The sequence below is a fragment of the Rhinopithecus bieti genome, unplaced genomic scaffold, assembly GCF_001698545.2.
Source record: "Rhinopithecus bieti isolate Rb0 unplaced genomic scaffold, ASM169854v2 scaffold_64846, whole genome shotgun sequence".
Classification (NCBI taxonomy): domain Eukaryota; kingdom Metazoa; phylum Chordata; class Mammalia; order Primates; family Cercopithecidae; genus Rhinopithecus; species Rhinopithecus bieti.
Genome location: NW_016825275.1, coordinates 735336 through 752861, shown reverse-complemented (window position 1 = coordinate 752861; position 17526 = coordinate 735336).

Below are 17526 nucleotides of genomic sequence, written 5' to 3'. Positions count from 1 at the left end.
AATACTGTTACATAGGTTCAAATAGCTAGAAAAAGGATATTGAATGTTCTCAACACAAAGAAATGGTAAATGTTTGAAATGATGAATGTGCTAATTACTCTTATCTGATCACTTTACATTATATGTATCACATCACCATGTACCCCATAAATATATGCAATTAGTATGTGTCAATTAAAAGATTTTCTCTTAGGAAAATAACAAATTTTACAACTTTTAGAATATCTCTTTGCATTTTCAGAATAAAGTAATGAAAATTTCACAATTATTCTGGGAAAATATTCATGTGCTATTTTCAGGATAACATGATTTATGTCATCTGACATTTTGGGGGTCTTTTGCTGGCAATGAAAGTTCAGATGCAGAGAGTAGCTAAGCATGCTGCAAAGTGATTTCTCAGTTGCTATTGAGGTGTTTTAAGGTTCATTCCCTGTAAACACACGAATTTCTAGAGTGTTGCTTTTTCAAACCTCTCAAGAGTTTACATGTCTGTAAAATGTCATTTAATGTCACTGGGATTCATGCAAATGGAAGCTTTTACCTCTGGTATAAAAATAAAGGTTATCACCTACAATGCAAAATGTGAATGTGTCATCTCTGAGGTGCTGGTTCACCAGACCCAAAGCATCAGAGCAGTGTTCCCAATATTAAAGAAAAAGAGACAGATTTGAAACTTTCCCCAGTAAGACAAAGATAGTCTGGGGGCAAGAATTCCTTGAGATACATTTAGCGTAAGTGAGAGTTGTAAGGCTAGGGCCTTGCGATTGAAAATATGGTCTTCTAACCATCAGAGCATCATCAGCATCATTGACATCTGTCAGAAATACAGAATCTCAGGCCCTACTCCAGGCCAAGTGAATCAGAATCTGCATTTTAACAAGATTGCCAGTGATTTGGAAGCACATTAAGATTTGAGGAGATCTGAGCTTAAGTCAGTGGCTGGTTTTGGCACTATCGTTAACATTGTTTCTCATTAAACAACTTCATATATTTATTTTTCTATAAATTGTTTTTATTATTTACATTACTAAGCACTATATGGCTATTTTAACTACTCTAATATATACATCAAAATGCTATGTTTTTCTATGGAAAACTAATGTGTATATTTTTTAAATGACTCACTTTTAGGAAACTAACCATGACTTAAATTGAGTCAGAAAAAAAATTACTATAATAGGTGGACTTTAAAGGTAGCCCAGGAATACTGCAAATTACAAAGTCAAGGATTTACTAGGAGGTAGAATTGGCATGTCCTAATGAAACTGCAGGTCGGATGCAGTGGCTCACGCCCATTTTATAAAATTTCATTACTTAAAGAGGACATTTAAAATCTAAAAACTGACAGCCCAATTTAAGCAGGAATGAAACTGCCTATCTTGGGTAGTAGCATGCGTTTTAGCTAAGCTTGTCCACTGGGAGACTGCCTGCTTCTTTCTGCCTGGGAGACATACTTTCTCATAGCCAGGGCAGAGGTGCTTGTTAAGAGTAATATTTCAGGCTGGGTGTGGTGGCTGACACCTGTAATCCCAACAGTTTGGAAGGCTGAGCAGGGTGGATCATTTGAAGTCAGGAGTTCAGAATTAGCCTGGCCAACATGGTGAAACCCAGTCTCAACTAAAAATACAAAAATTAGCTGGGCATGGTGGCGCACACTTGTAATCCCAACTACTCGGAAGGCTGAGGCAAGAGGATTGCTTGAACCCGGGAGGCAGAGGTTGCAGTCAGCCAAGATCATGCCACTGCACTCCAGCCTGGGCAACAGAGAAAGACTCCATCTCAAAAAAAAAAAAAAAAAAAAAAAAAAAAAAAAAAGTAAACAAAATTTCAATGTTAAAGCAATGAGCTTTCATTTGTGCCCTGTCTTGCCTCTGATGGGGAGGCAAGCGTTCTCCAGGTTGGAGAACCTGATCACAACAACATCAGCTGCTGGAACGCCTCCTTCTCAGAGTGACCACTTTGGAGAAGAAAATAATTTTTCATAGGTATGACATGACTGATGTTTCTATGAGCTTCCTTCTCTGATGACAGGTGCAGCAAAATATGGTTTCAAAGATTAAGCCAATGAGATTTTATGGCCTTTGTCCATCAGCCCTGTTATTTCACAGACTATTTTAGAGCTATGTATCAGGTAGACACTATTCTAGATGCTTCGCATACATTATCTCATTTGATCCTCATATTGTTCCTAACAAGTCAAGTTTCAATTATAGAGATGCATATCACTTTTTCTTTATTCCCACCTTATCATCACATTCCAGGAAGGGGTAGATCTTCATACGACAAGACCCTGATCCACCAGGTCACAGTTGACTAGCCCAGAGGTCGACACCTAATATCAAGTAAACTATGCTAATCAAATTCATATTTGTAGGAATTTGCAGCTGGATATATAAAATATTAAAACCAATAAATGCTGTAATACAGAGGCTATATTTGATCCGTTTGTAAGTCTTTAGAGAGAATAAAAAACGATGTAGAGACAAAAGACCATTTGGCTCTAAGACAAACTCACTCAGTACTCACTGATGCCTATGTTTCAATTCCTAGATTGACTTGTTTCTGAGGCCTACCACATTTCATGTCCTTGGGGGTTCATAAGGCACCTTGTATCTTTATAATTATTTCTCCTTTCTTCTTAAATTACCTTGAATAGATAAGGTCATCTACTGAACACATTCAATACAACCCAATGGTCTCAAAGAGAGTATTCTTATCCTCATTTTATAGATGAGGAAACATACTAAGAGAGTTTAAGCAAGTTACCCAAGATCATGCAGATAGGAAAAAGTGGAATTCAAGTCCAAGTCTACATGACTCCAAAGTTTGTGCATTTCACCACTAGATTAATTTAGATCCAAAAATTATTATATACCTTGCTGTCTGTTAAAGCTGTCTAAATCTAAGCTAGAGGCTTTGATTTACAGAAGTTATTGCCATGTCTCCTTAGAGTTTAATACTCAAAACAACTGCTCATTGTAAACAGACATAGAGTATCCATATTTTCATCTACATCATTAAGTTTAGGGAAGTGAAACTTCCTGCTTTCTAGCTAAGTTGGCCTTCTTTCAAGGACTCCAGTTCTAATTGCTTTTGCAGAACATTTCTACTATGTTAGACTCATCTGCTCCCAAGGAAAAATTTGATTTTTTTCTGGTCAATTTGCCATGCACAATTTGTCATCACTAGACCATTCCTATTGTTTATCTTTATGGATGGTTTCCCAGATGAAATTGACATATATTTTTTTCTCTTTCTAACTAGCCATGAGGCTAGAGTTACTCGTGTAACTCTTCAACAGCTCAGCTCTGGAGTTTAGTTATTAGCCTTCCTTTGTGGAGAAAAACCCCACTTAAGCAATCCTATTACCATTTCTTAGCTGTTTTGGTTTTTGTCCTGGGAGGTGGGGCCTCACCACTCTATCATCCTACATAACTGCTTAGCTTATAAGAATCTGGACTTGGGCCACTCTGATTCAATGGTTATGATAATGGTTTAGGTTAAGACTTTTTTTTTTGTAGTTCAAGCAAAAAACCATCACTTGCTATAAATCCACCAATTTTGGCTACTTTAAATTTGTTATACCCATAACATTATAACATCAACAAGAATTGGTAAAAATCATCCAGATGTCCACCACTCCAAGAAATCACTTTCATTAGTTTTCCTGTATTATTTTGTGTTCTGTTTGTAGACGTGTATACATTTTACCTAGTTTTAATCATAACAGATGGTACTTTTAGTTAGCGTTCCTTCATATAATCTGTCAGGAATCACTTTTTTGAACTGCTAATTCTTTTAAATTATTGTTTGAGTAGCCACATTCAACCATGTCAGATGTTAAACTTTTAGTTTTTCTAGTTACTTCTTTAAACAATGCTAAATCTGGTAACCTAGCCTTTGAGGTGACAAGCTCATGCTTATACCCCCTCACCATGAGTGTTGACAACCATTGGCCACATGTAAGCAAAAACTAAACTGGCAGCAGGAGAGCTCATCCCAGGATGTTGCCAGTTTTTCATTTGCCTGGCAGGGGATCAGTATGCACCCATCTCTTCCTTGGCAGTAATCTAGGCAGATTTGGAAGGTTTTCATCATACTTAACTTGGGGTTCAAAAGCAACAACAACAAAAAAACAGCTAGGGATCACTGCAATAACGCATTTCATACTGAGGGCAATACAGGTCAGTAGGTGACATGCAGTACCAATTGAAACTAGTGTTTTCCGTAAGCACTCAAAGTTGTATGCCTCTGTCTTCTCTCCAAATAGGTCCCAAATATGTTACAGAAAAATCTAGGATGGTATTTTCTCCCTTTGACCACAGCTGTGACTCAGAGGGACTTGAGGTCTTTCTGGTACTATTAGTGATCATTTTTGAATTTTTCTCCTCTGGACCCTCAGTCAGTGCTTCTAGAACTGTGTGCCTCTTTTGGCTACTGTAAAAGGCACAGTGATTTAAGCCTGGAGAAATGTAAATCTGGGCAACCAACAACCTCCCATCTATCCTTCAAACACATATACACACACTTTTTACACATATCGGTTCATTTTCTTATCAAACACAAATACATGGAACAACACAGTAACAAGAAAAGCAAAGAGACCAGGGGTAGATAAGAGGTAATCTACATTTCCTAAGGTGTTTATACTGACCATCCCTCAGCCTTAGCTTTACAGGGGGATTCTCTCTTAAGCCAGGTTGCAGTGTTTAAAAAGCTATGCAATTTGCTACTGTGTTACTCAGTTTCCAAAAGCCACAATCTATTCAGTTCACCTGTTCTGAATCTTTCTTGATTCTCAGAGAAGGCTGTCTCCGATGAGCTCCATCCTTCTGGATCACACTTCCTTCTGATATGGGGTCTCTCTCTTCTGTGAAGGTCTCTATTCTAGTCTTCGTGAAGCAGCCTGACGTACCCTTCTTTCTCTGCGTTTTCCAAATGGCCACAGTGATGTCACTCTCAGCTGTTTCTAAGTTGGTTGCTAACCTCAAGACTAAGGAAATGACTCAGCTGGAATCAGTAACCTTGTCTTTAAACGGTCAGACTATTTTGAACCACCACCACCATAGACTTAATGAAGTCAACCCATTTACCAGACAGGTATACATTAAACACAGGCATACTAAACATGTATTCTGAGTAAAAGAGAGTTATAAAAGATGGAACATTGCTTGCCAAGATTCAAAAAAGTTTTGACTTTGAAATTTCATTAAAGTTAGTCTGTTGAGAATGGTAGACGTTTTTAAAGCTACTAGTGAACTCCCAAAACTCAATTCAGCAGGCTTTCCTCTGACCCATCTTCCTTGACCACTAGGCCCTAGAGTCCAAAGGCTGGAGGGGCTGAAGTTCTGATGCCCAAAAGAAGGAGACGAAGGGTGTCCCAGCTCCAGGAGAGACAGCAGAGGAGAGAGAGAGAAAGAGACTAGCATTCAACACAATTGTCCCTCTAACCTTCCATTCCTATCCTGGCTTCTCTGACATCCACAATGCCAAGTTAGTTTTGCTCTCATTCCTTTCCTGTTCCCTCAGGTAGTTTATTCATGCCAAGTGCCTTCAGTTATCACCTGCATGTGGTTTCTCGGTATTAGTTGGGAGTTGCAAGTAATAGAAACCTAACTTGAACTAGCATACATTTTACAAAGATATTTAAGGATCTTAGGCAAGAATGAAGCTGCCTAAATAAGGAATACTTGGGGTCAGAGACTCAAACATGTGAGTTTTCTACCAATTTTGTTTTCTTTTTCTGTGTGACTGTTGCATTTTCCTGTGTGCAGACCATTTTGAATTTATATCTCTTTTGTTCTAGAGAGCTGGAAGACTGGGTTGTAATGTGTTGGTCTCAATTCCAGATTTCTAAGTAAGGCTATTGATTGACTCAGTTTAGGCTCAGGTCTCAAATAAATCAATTTCAGCAGGCAGTACAGTCAAGGGAAAAGGTTAGGTGATCACCTTGGATCAATCAACCATGGCTGGGTGGTCATAAGAACATGGCGTCACTAATGTCACCTCCAGACTTAGCCTCCCATCTGAGCACATAAAGAATTTGCTAGATATTGTCACATGCTGCCATCTGCAATTTAAGCCTGAAACTGATCTCATAATTTCCCACCCAAACTATAGGCCACCTTTACTATTTGTGAATGAATAGTATCATCATTCTGTCATCATCCTTGGCCCAAACCTTGGATCATCCTGCCCCATCTCCTTCTCTTCTGAGTACAGTCACCAATTTGTAAAATAGTAATGATTAATATTTAGTGAATATTTACTGTATACCACTAAATGATATATGTATTATCTCCTTTAATTCTCAAATAAACTCCTGAGATAGATTCTATAGGTAAAGCCATTTTTACAGTTTAAGAAACTAAAAAAGTTAGCTTGCTCAAGATCATACAACTACAAAGTAATGGGACTTAGGAGTCAATTTAAGTCCATTCAAACTCTGAGCCAAAGCTTTTGTTTTGTTTTGTTTTTTGAGACCAGGTCTCACTCTGTTGCCCAGACTGGAGTGCAGTGGCTTGGTATTGGCTCACTGCAACCTCCGCCTCCCGAGTTCAAGTGATCTCCTACCTCAGCCTCCCAAGTAGCTGGGACTACAGGTGTATGCCAAGACTCCCGGCTATTTTTTATTTTTTATTTTGTATTTTTAGTAGAGACACACTTTCAACAGTTGGCAAGGCTGGTCTCGAACTCCTGACTTCAGGTGATCCGCCAGCCTCAGCCTCCCAAAGTGTTAGGATTACAGGTGTGAGCCACAGTGCCCGACCTAAGTCAAAGCTTTTAACAATCATGCGATACTGTCTTATCACTTCTCAAACATTTTTGTTACATAATATTTCTGATATCTCGTACCCTACAAATCCCTCCCCAATCAGCTTGTACACCCACACAAACAGCCCTGGCACTGCCATTCCCCTACAGCCGGAAAGCTAGAGTCCAGTGTGAATAGTCCAGACTTTTTCAAGGGTTGCAGTGCTATGTTCCTTGACGTTATATGTTAATTTTTAAAACAATGTGTTCATTTTTTTCTTTTTTTTTGAAACAAGTCTCACACCCATCACCCAGGCTGGAGTGCAGTGGTGTGATCATGGTTCACTGCAGCCTCAACTTCCTGGGCTCAGGTGATTCTCCCTCCTTAGCCTCTTGAGTAGCTGGGACTACAGGCACATGCCACCACTCCCAGCTAAATTTTGTATGTTTTTGTAGAGACAGGATTTCACCACGTTGCCTAGGCTGGTCTTAAACTCCTGGGCTCAAGCAATCCTCCTGCCTTGGCTTTCAAAAGTGTTAGGATTACAGGCATGAGTCACGGTGCCCTGCCAGGTTTTTTTCTTTTCTTTTCTTTTTTATTTTTTTTTTAAAGCAGTGAAGTGTATTAGCATGTTCTATTTCTCTTTAAATCATTCTTTCTTCTGTTATCTTCTATATTTTTCATGACTCACTGGACACCTGCAAAAATTCCAAAGCATAAAATGCTTTCGATGGATATAGCCACTTATTGTTGGCCTATGTGTTGAATATATCATATTTTCTTCGACTAGATGCCCCTCACTGTTAAGACTATTCCTAGGAAAGACTTTCTCATAATGTGCATCAATTTTCAAGTCTGGTGAACCTTGCAACTCCTCCACTAGGGCACATTTTCCCTTGGAACATGGCAGTGTAGATCTCCTCTCACATATAACTATTTGCTGGCCTATGTTGAATTTCTATTGCTTATGGTTAGTAGTTATAGTAGGGGGACTTCAAAATGTTGCCCAATGACCCTCTCCTCCTGATCTTCACTCCTTTGTTTAATCCCTTCTCTTAAGTTTAGATTGAACCTCATGGCTTGCTTCTACACAATAGGATACAGGAAAGTTGATGGATGTCACTTCCAAGAGTGATTACAAAAAATGGTGACTGCTGTCTTGCTAGGAGACTCTATTTCATTGTTGGCTTGTACACTTTGATGAATCAAGTTGCTATGTTAAAGAGGCACATATAGTAAGGGGATGAGCAAGAAGCCAAATCTTCCTATCCACCAATGTAAGCTTGGAAGCAAATCCTTCCCCAGTAAAGACTTGAGATGACCTTGGAAATATGAAACACTGTTAGGCCCTTCCTGGATTCCTTGACCCACAGAAATTGTGAGATAATGTTTCTTGTCTTAAGCCACTAGGTTTTATGGATTTTTACTCAGAAACAGATTAATAATATAACAAAATTCAAAACATCAACCTTTCCTGTATTAAACTGAGGTAATCATATATTTGACTTTTGGGAAAATTATTTTACAACTGTTTAACTTCTATTTGAGTCACACAATAAGCTATTTTTGTCCATCCGTAGAGTGTTTCCAGTTGATGACTTCCATTATCCTATGCTAGGAACAGGGAAAGAGGTAAATGCAAACATGTGGCTCCTTTTCTCTTAACACTCCAACATTTGAGAAGGTGCAGCAAGTACACTTCCAACAGAATTATGTGAGCCTTTCAATATGACTTCTTGCCAATCCAAGGTCCTTCAACTAACATTCTTTCTACCGTCAATTTCTTCATGTAATATTCTTCCTACTAAATACTAAACACACACTAAAATTTAAATTTCAAAACTTAAAATATAGCATATTAGTTTAGAAAACTAATGAGAACAGTAGGGAAAAATATCTTTATAATCTGAAATGATTCCAAAATTAATTCCAAAGTGCATACAATTCAGGCTGCCAAATAACCTATTAGTTATCAGTTGTAGTGAATAAATTACCAACTCCTTTTTATGATGTGATGACAACTTTGGCTTTAGTGACCATATTCTCTGTGATAACAAAGAGCAAAGGGGCACCCACTACCTGTTTCCTTAGATGTAAAGTGTTGTTCTCCTATTTTCACAAATTACAGAAAGATAATTGTTTTTGTTAATTATTTTCTTGGGAACAGAAATTTTACACTGATCCTGCCATCAAAGATTTGTATTCTACATAAAGCCAAATCTACATAAATAGCCAAATTTCTGTTTGTGGAGAAAATAAACAAATATTTCTGTTTCTCCCTTTTTTCTCCAAGAAGCACCACCTTAAGCCACATATATCTGTGCACCCCCATAAACCATCAAGTGTAATATTAGCCAGTTAGATGATCCTTTTTAGGGGAGAAAAAAGGGTCAGAAGCCAAATAGCATCTGCATGTAAAACTACTTTATTTCTCCAAAAAATAAGAAATCTAACTTTAAACTGCATTTTAAAACCAGATACCTTTTAGTGTGCATGCAGGTTTCACTAAATAATTCTTTGTCTCATCACCCCAAGCATCCAACCCTGAGACCAACTCTTAACATTCCTCATAAAATATGTTCCTTGTAATAAATTGCAAAAAGCTTTCATGGGATGGACAATTGGTTAGAGAGGATGAATCTAATCTGTGCCACAGAGTATTTGGCCAACATCAATTCCAGCTCCCACGCCACCTGTTATCTTTGGAATTCTGTCTCTGTTTTAAATCATTCTTTCAATGCACATTAGAAAGAAGCACTAAGGAGTGGCAAACCTAATTTGTTGCACTTTTTGTTTTATACCATGGGAAAATATCTACACAAACAGATGCTAATATAAAGACAGTATTTTTTAATAGAATGGATGGTTTATGTTCCTCCCGTTTGCTCAAACTACTAACACATCATTAACATTCAACACTGAAAAACTTAGATTGACACACACTTTTATTGTCCAACAAAAGTGTTAAGGGAAAGACAGCCACAGATTTGCATTCATCTCTTTCCTGTTCCCAGCATAGGATACTAGGAGACACAGATTGGAAGCATTCTAAGGATGAGCAAAAAGAGCTTACTGTCGGACTCATACATAATAATTAAACATAATTTTGCCCAAAAGAGTTGCTGTGAGTCAATCACAAGTAATATTTTAAAATTTAAAATGTTAAATCACACAGTATTCTTGAATTTACATTTGATCTTTAATTCATAGTCACATTTACAAGCAATATTATCAGGTTGGGCAGTGGTAAAAATCAAATTATGGTTTGAGAGTCTACCAACTTCTTATTACAAAAAAAGATCTCTGTATGAAGAATATTATTTTGTATTAAAACTACCAGTTTTAAACAGCTGCCAGTTGGAAAGAAATTTACAACAAAGAATGGTAAATGATGTATATCTTCTTTTCCTTAGTCAGGACAACACAATTATTTTTAACCACATACAGTATGAAGGGGCAAATAATTATGTTTCTACATTAAAGGAGGCAAAGAACACAAGAAAGTATGACAAAAGCAAAGGCAAAATAAAACAAGTTTGGATTAAGATCTGGTTTCAAGCCAGTCCCCATCACTTGCTAGTCATGTGGCTTTAAAAATCCTCTGTAGATTCTACATTCCTCCTCCAATAGGCAATATTCTTTCCAGTTCAAAAACTTCTATATTCTAAATCCCCTTCAGATTCAGAAAAGCAACCTACAGTCTATAGCTTTGTACTTTCTGCAGATTCTGTATTAAATAAAATCTATTTGTAAATGGTTAAGTATATTCTAGAGACAAATTAACAGACATTAATGTAAATTGCATTAATAGTACTTTGTTTTGTGGGGCAGAATACAAGCTGGAGTAGGTATTGGTAAAAATGAAATTGTGGTTTGAGAGCCTACCAAGAGTTCTAAAATCTTAATAAATTAAGAGTAAAACTGTTCTTAAAAAACTAAAGAAAATGAGAAGTCAGAGGAATGACATGTGATATTATAGAAGGAAAAGGAAAAAAAATTAACTTTTCTTTGAGAAAAATATCCCCTAAAACATAGTAGTTTCAAGTAAGTGGGGTTTTAAGTGCCACAGGTGGCCTTTAAACTATTTTTCATGAGAGTTTATCAACTGAACTAATTTATATTACATCCAGGTGGATTATGTTTTTCTAATTTTCACTATATATTATTCTTATTTGTCCTACCACTCTCTTCACATTATTTAGGTCTTCTATCACTGTGGTCAAATCGTGGTATTTCTAATCAGAAAATCAAAATATGTTACTGCTACTTTCAAGTTCAGGAGGTCAATTTTCAAACATGGAAGTGAGAGGTGAAGCCAGCTGGGCTTCCGGGTTGGGTGGGGACTTGGAGAACTTTTCTGTCTAGCTGAAGGATTGTAAACACACTAATCAGTGGCTAACTAAAGGTTTGTAAAGGCATCAATCAGCGCGCTGTAAAAATACACCAATCAGCACTCTGTGTCTAGCTAAAGGTTTGTAAATGCACCAATCAGCACTCTGTAAAAATGGACCAATCAGCAGGACGTGGGTGGGGCCAAATAAGGGAATAAAAGCTGGCCGCTGGAACCATGAGCGGCAACCTGCTCAGGTCCCCTTCCAGGGTATGCAAGCTTGGTTTTTTCGCTCTTCACAATAAATCTTGCTGCTGCTCACTCTTTGAGTCCGCACTACCTTTATAAGCTGTAACACTCACTGCGAAGGTCTGCGGCTTCCCTCCTGAAGTCAGCGAGACCGTGAACCCACTAGGAGGAACAAACAACTCTGGATGCACCACTTTTAAGAGCTGTAACACTCACTGCGAAGGTCTGTGGCTTCACTCCTGAAGTCAGCGAGACCACGAACCCACTGGAAGGAAGAAACTCTGGACACATCTGAACATCTGAAGGAACAAACTCCAGACACACCATCTTTAAGAAGTGTAACACTCACCGTGGGGGTCCGTGGCTTCATTCTTGAAGTCAGACCAAAAACCCACCAGATGGAATAAATTCCAGACACAGAAGTTAGTATCAGTAATTACACAAAACCCATATAAGAAGTCACTTTGGAACAAGATTTTTAGCCTTTGAGCCCTGAGTCTATTTTTATTGTTAAGTATTTCATGTTTATTTTTTTCTCATCCTCTACAAAAAAGCAGTAGTAAACACGTGATGACCAGCCCTTTGTCAGTTAAACTTTTTCCCCAGGGGCATTAGAGGAATTTTGTATGAGAACTCTCAAAATGCTTTACATACTGCTGTGACTAAGATGTTACCCAGAGAATCTTACTTTCTGGATATCATTTATTTACTTGGGGGCGGGGGGGGGGGAAGCAACCCATAACTGGTAACACGAATTATTGTTTCAGAAAACACAAAATATTCTAGGCTGCATTAAAAGGTATGTAGAATGCATAAAGAATGAGCTACTGGTTTTTGTTTTGACATTAGGCAAATGTTTACTGTATTCATTTGGAGGCTCCATAGCAAATAACATAATAAAATAATTTGACTTTAAGTAAAAATCTCAATGATGAGTAGAATTTTAGGAGGCAAGAATTATGCAAAAAGTTAATTCATTATAAAATTTATTTCTATTTTGAAAAGAATAAATTTATTACTTTTTATACCTTAAGATTTACAAGGAGCTCTCTGAATACAATGATCAAGTACATATATGTTAAAAGAAGCTAAATTTTAAAACCTGGTATTTAAGTTAGATATGTTAAGTTTCCTTTTTTGGAGATCCTTAAAATAAATATATTCTTATATTTCAAAGATATTACATGGGCTTTTGAAACAGAGCAGAGAGACACCCCTCCAAATGCTTTCAAATGCAGTATTAGAATGCTGACAAGATGCAGAAGGCCTGATTTCCAGGAATCCACTTAACTTCTCTCTAAACTTTACTCAATGTAATAAGTAAAATGGAAAGAATATTTGTCTTCCTCACAGGATGTTGTATATATTAAATTCAATAAACATGAACTGTTAATGTGCAAAACAATAATGCAAACATTGTCATAAAACAATCTCTGCTCTCAGTGAGTTTATAATCTAGTAAAAGAGACAATAGAAACAATTTTAATACAAATCAGAATGACCTAAAGACTATAATGGAGGAATAAATAAATAGTGCTATTCACCTCTCACAGAAAAGAAAATAACTGATTTCAATGGGAAGGGTTGGGGACAGAAAAGGCTGCATTTGAGCTGGACTTTGAGGATAAGTAGTATGAGGATATGTAGTAGCTCAAGAAGCAAAACGATAAGAGTGAAAGGGACATTAATTCTTCAATCAAAAGCCAGAGCTCTGTTCTGCTTCTGCCTTTACCACTCACTAGAAACTAGCAGGAATCCCTTGCACAGAAGAGGCCATGAGCATGTGGTCTTGTCTGAGTTGCTGTTGTTCACACAGGAAGGGACAGCTCAGTCTACTTGCTGATTTCACAGTGGGCTTAGCTGTTTCTGTCCACCTGTGGACCGAATGCTCCTGATGCATGAGATTCTGGCCTGAATCCTAGTATTCATGTTCTACTCTCCAACTGGGGAGAATTCCTGCATTAGGATGGTAATCCCTGGTCTTGCCAACTACTAAGTTCTCCTAGTAGAAGACTACAGATGTAAATCAGCCATCCAATTTTAGCTGCTTTAATTAGGTAAGACTCACTGTTTGGCATTCTGCATGATTTCTTTCAAAACCGTACTGGTATTACTATTTAGCCATTTTCAATTTACAGTGTTTTTAAAAGCTTAAACATTTTTATCTTATTTTCATTTTTAACTTTTAAAGAGAACAAGAAGCAATAACATAATAGGGGGAGTCCTATAGCTAGTCCTGCTGCAAGAAGGGAAAATTAGTATATTCTCACCCTGGCTTCCTTAGTTAGCTTGGCATAATATTTTCAGGGCTCAGGTTTAGATTTCTGACTTGAAAGTGGGCTAATCGGCCGGGCGCGGTGGCTCAAGCCTGTAATCCCAGCACTTTGGGAGGCCGAGGCGGGCGGATCACAAGGTCAGGAGATCGAGACCATCCTGGCTAACACGGTGAAACCCCGTCTCTACTAAAAGTACAAAAAACTAGCCGGGTGAGGTGGCGGGCGCCTGTAGTCCCAGCTACTCGGGAGGCTGAGGCAGGAGAATGGCGTGAACCTGGGAGGCGGAGATTGCAGTGAGCTGAGATCCGGCCACTGCACTCCAGCTTGGGCGACAGAGCAAGACTCCGTCTCAAAAAAAAAAAAAAAAAAAAAAAAAAAAAAGTGGGCTAATCTCTTTATACTTGGATCCAGTATTCAGGATCCAAACTTTGCACCTAGAACTAAGGAATACCATTATAATTGATAAAAAACATTAAGATCAGTGCATAAGTTGGCAAAGAAAAAACAAAGGACATTCATAGAAGACACTATGATTAGTAAATATGTAGGGAAAAAATTAAACCTATTATGAACACTATAACAATAATAAAATATTCTATCCTAGGAAGAACAGGAGAGAAGAAAATAGAAATCTCATATATTGCTGGTGACAATATAAGTTGGAATAACCCTTGTAAAATTCTATTTGTCTATAAAATGTTTTCTTTCTATTTCCACCTTAGGAAATTTATAGAAATCTCATAGTCTTCTCGTTTCCATCCCTGCTCCTGCCCCCAGCACAATCAGTTTTCAATACCACAGTGGGAATGATCTGCTTCTTTGTTCAAGACCCTCCAGTGGCTTCTCATTTTACCAGGGTAAAAGGGCAAGTCCTTAGATGATCCATAGGCCCCATGTGATTTCTCTGCTCCCTCTGGGGCCTCATCTCTGCTCCTCTTCCCTGCTCCCTATACTCCGGCCACACAAGCCTCCTTGCTGTTCTTGGAACAAGCCAGCCGCACTCCTGCCTTAGGACTTTTGCTCTTAGCATTGCTACTTCAATGCTCTGGACCCACATGGGCTCACTCTTGTTTCTCTTCACCACTTTGCTCAGTTGTCATCTTCCCAGTGAGGCCTGCCTTGACCTACTCAATTCAAAATGTCAATTTGCTACTCCTATCCCTAGATTCCCAATTTCTCCTTACTCTGTTCTTCCTTTTACATATTAGACAAATTATTTATTATGTTTATGATCTGTCTTCCCCACACAAAATGCAAGTTTTACAACAGCAGGGATTTTGTCTGTTTTGTACTCATGTATGCTAAAAACTTAAAATAATAGCACCTGGCACATACACATAGGCAGTCAATAAGTAATGGCTGAATGAATTTTAGAAAAACATAAATGAGAAATCATGTCTGAAAACAGCAGACTTGTTCATTAAAATCATTGTAATGGCATGGCTTCTGGATGGATCCCTTTTATCTTTCTGCCTGATTCAATCTTTTGCAGCCAGGTACTCAAAAGAGGCGAAAGAGCCCCAACTATCTATGTATTGGGTATTCTTGAATGGAGAAGCGACATTGACATTTTTCCTCTCAGAGTGAACAAGGATCCTTTTAGAGTCTTGTTTACTACTCATATTGTAGAGGGCATAATTTGAGAAGTGGAGTCTGGTCTTAACAGGTCATCAGAACAGGGTAAATGTCAGGTCAACCACAGAAACCTTGATCTGTGGCTACGGCTCAAACATTTTACAAAGCTCTTCTATCTTCTGTGGCTACCACTGTCCCCTCCCACCCTTGTTAGAGCAGAGCTGCTTCTTCACTATTCTAACTCCTCCAAGGCTGTCACATCAGAAGCAGAGGCTTATCTCTCATTGTGTCCTAGGAAGACATAAGTCTAGGTGTGGGGCTGATAGGGAGCCCAATTATTATGCACTTACTTTATCTAACACAGTTTGCTAACTTAGAAAACAAGTTATTCTCATCAAGTAAATTTTTAAGTTTTAACCCAAACCACATTTAATGTTTAGTACTAAACTTAGTGTAACTTTTATTCCCTCCATCTTTTTTTTTCTAACAGGAGGTAATAATATTCTGTGTATGAATCCACTACACAGGCAGACACCTCATTTTCTTTCACCTTTCCTTGGTGGGGAGATAAACTCAAACAGAACATTAACACTGAAAAATTCCCAATATGATCTATCCTGTGAATATCTAAGTCTAATCTAAGACTCATGGAGGAAATGAAAAATGATTGTGGCTCTACCCTAGAAATTCTGATGAATAGATCTTTAGAGAACGCCAGGAATTTGTTCTTTAAGAAGCATTCTTGGTGATTTTGATGCTGGTGTTTCACAGAGCCCACTGGCAAAACAGAATATGAAAAGAAGGATGAAAATAATAGAAGCTAACTGGAATTTAAAGATTTGATTCACCATGTAAGACATTATAAAACAGCATAATAAGTAAAGATAAACTAGTAGTGGCAAGACGTACCTTGACATATGGCAAGACAATGAAGCCCCTTGTGAAACAATCATCATACTATTAATAAGCATATAAGCTGCTAAAAATGCATGTAGTCATTGTTGGAGGAACAGACTTTAAGTCCTCCTCAGTAGACTGAAGAAATGCTACTAAATATATCATATATGAAATGTTTGTCTTATGTGAAAAATAAATGAAAGCTCATGAAAACTTCAGATATTTGTAATTATAGCAAGTTTGAGAATGTTTCTTGGATAGCCCACCCCCTTTACTTTTTCACATCCATGGGAACTGGCTGTGGGTATTATCTAAAATTGCATCTATGGATCAATTTTAGTTTCCTAATTTGTTTTAGAAAGTTTTAACAATAATTCATTCTGTATTTTCCCAGTAGTTTTTCTTTATAAGCATTTAGTATAATGTCTATTCAATTTGTTTCATGGGATTGGACTGGCAAAAATTAAATTAGCTAGTATGGAAGAAATTCTGAAACAATCATGAAAGAGCCGCATTGTCATCACGATAGTGATGTCTGTGTAGCAAGATAGAAAGATGTTTACAATTTTAAAAATTTCAAAATTATATACCAAGATTATAATTACATAACATCACACACTATGAAGACAATCATTAACTGGGTAATGTAGACAGATCGTATATTAGTTTGTTTTTGTGTTGCTATAAAGAAATACCTGAGGCTGGGTAATTTATAAAGAAAAAAGGTTTATTTTGGCTCACAGTTCTACAGGCTGTATGAGCACAGTACTGACATCTGCTTGGCTTCTGGTGAGGGCCTTAGGAAGCTTACATTATGGCAGAAGGCAAAAGGGGAGCAGATGTGTCACATGGCAAGAGAGCATGAATGGGAGTTGCCAGGCTGTCTCATGTGAGCTCTCATGTGAGCTACCAAAGTAAGTGATATGGCCTGGCTCTGTGTTCCCACCCAAATCTCATAATGATTTGTAATCCAAGTTGTAATCCCCGTGTGTTGAGGGAGGGGGCTTGTGGGAGGTAATCTGATCATGGAGGTGGTTTTCCTGTGCTGTTCTCCTGGTAATGAGTGAGTTCTCGTGAGATCTGATGATTCTATAAGGGGCTTTTCTCCCTTTTGCTCTGCACTTTTCTCTCCTGCTCCCATGGAAAGAAGGATGTGTTTGCTTCCCTTTCTGCCATAATTTTAAGTTTCCTGAGGCCTCCCTAGTCATGTGGAACCATGAGTCAACTAAATATCTTTCATTTATAAGTTACCCAGGCTCAGGCAGTTCTTTATAGCAGCATGAGAATGGACTAATACAGTATATTGAGTGGAGTGCTGCTATAAAGATAACCAAAAATGTAGAAGCAACTTTGGAGCTGGGTAACAAGCAGAGGTTCAAAGTTTGGAGGGCTCAGAAGAAGACAGGAAGGTGTGGGAATGTTTGGAACTTCCTAGAGACCTGTTG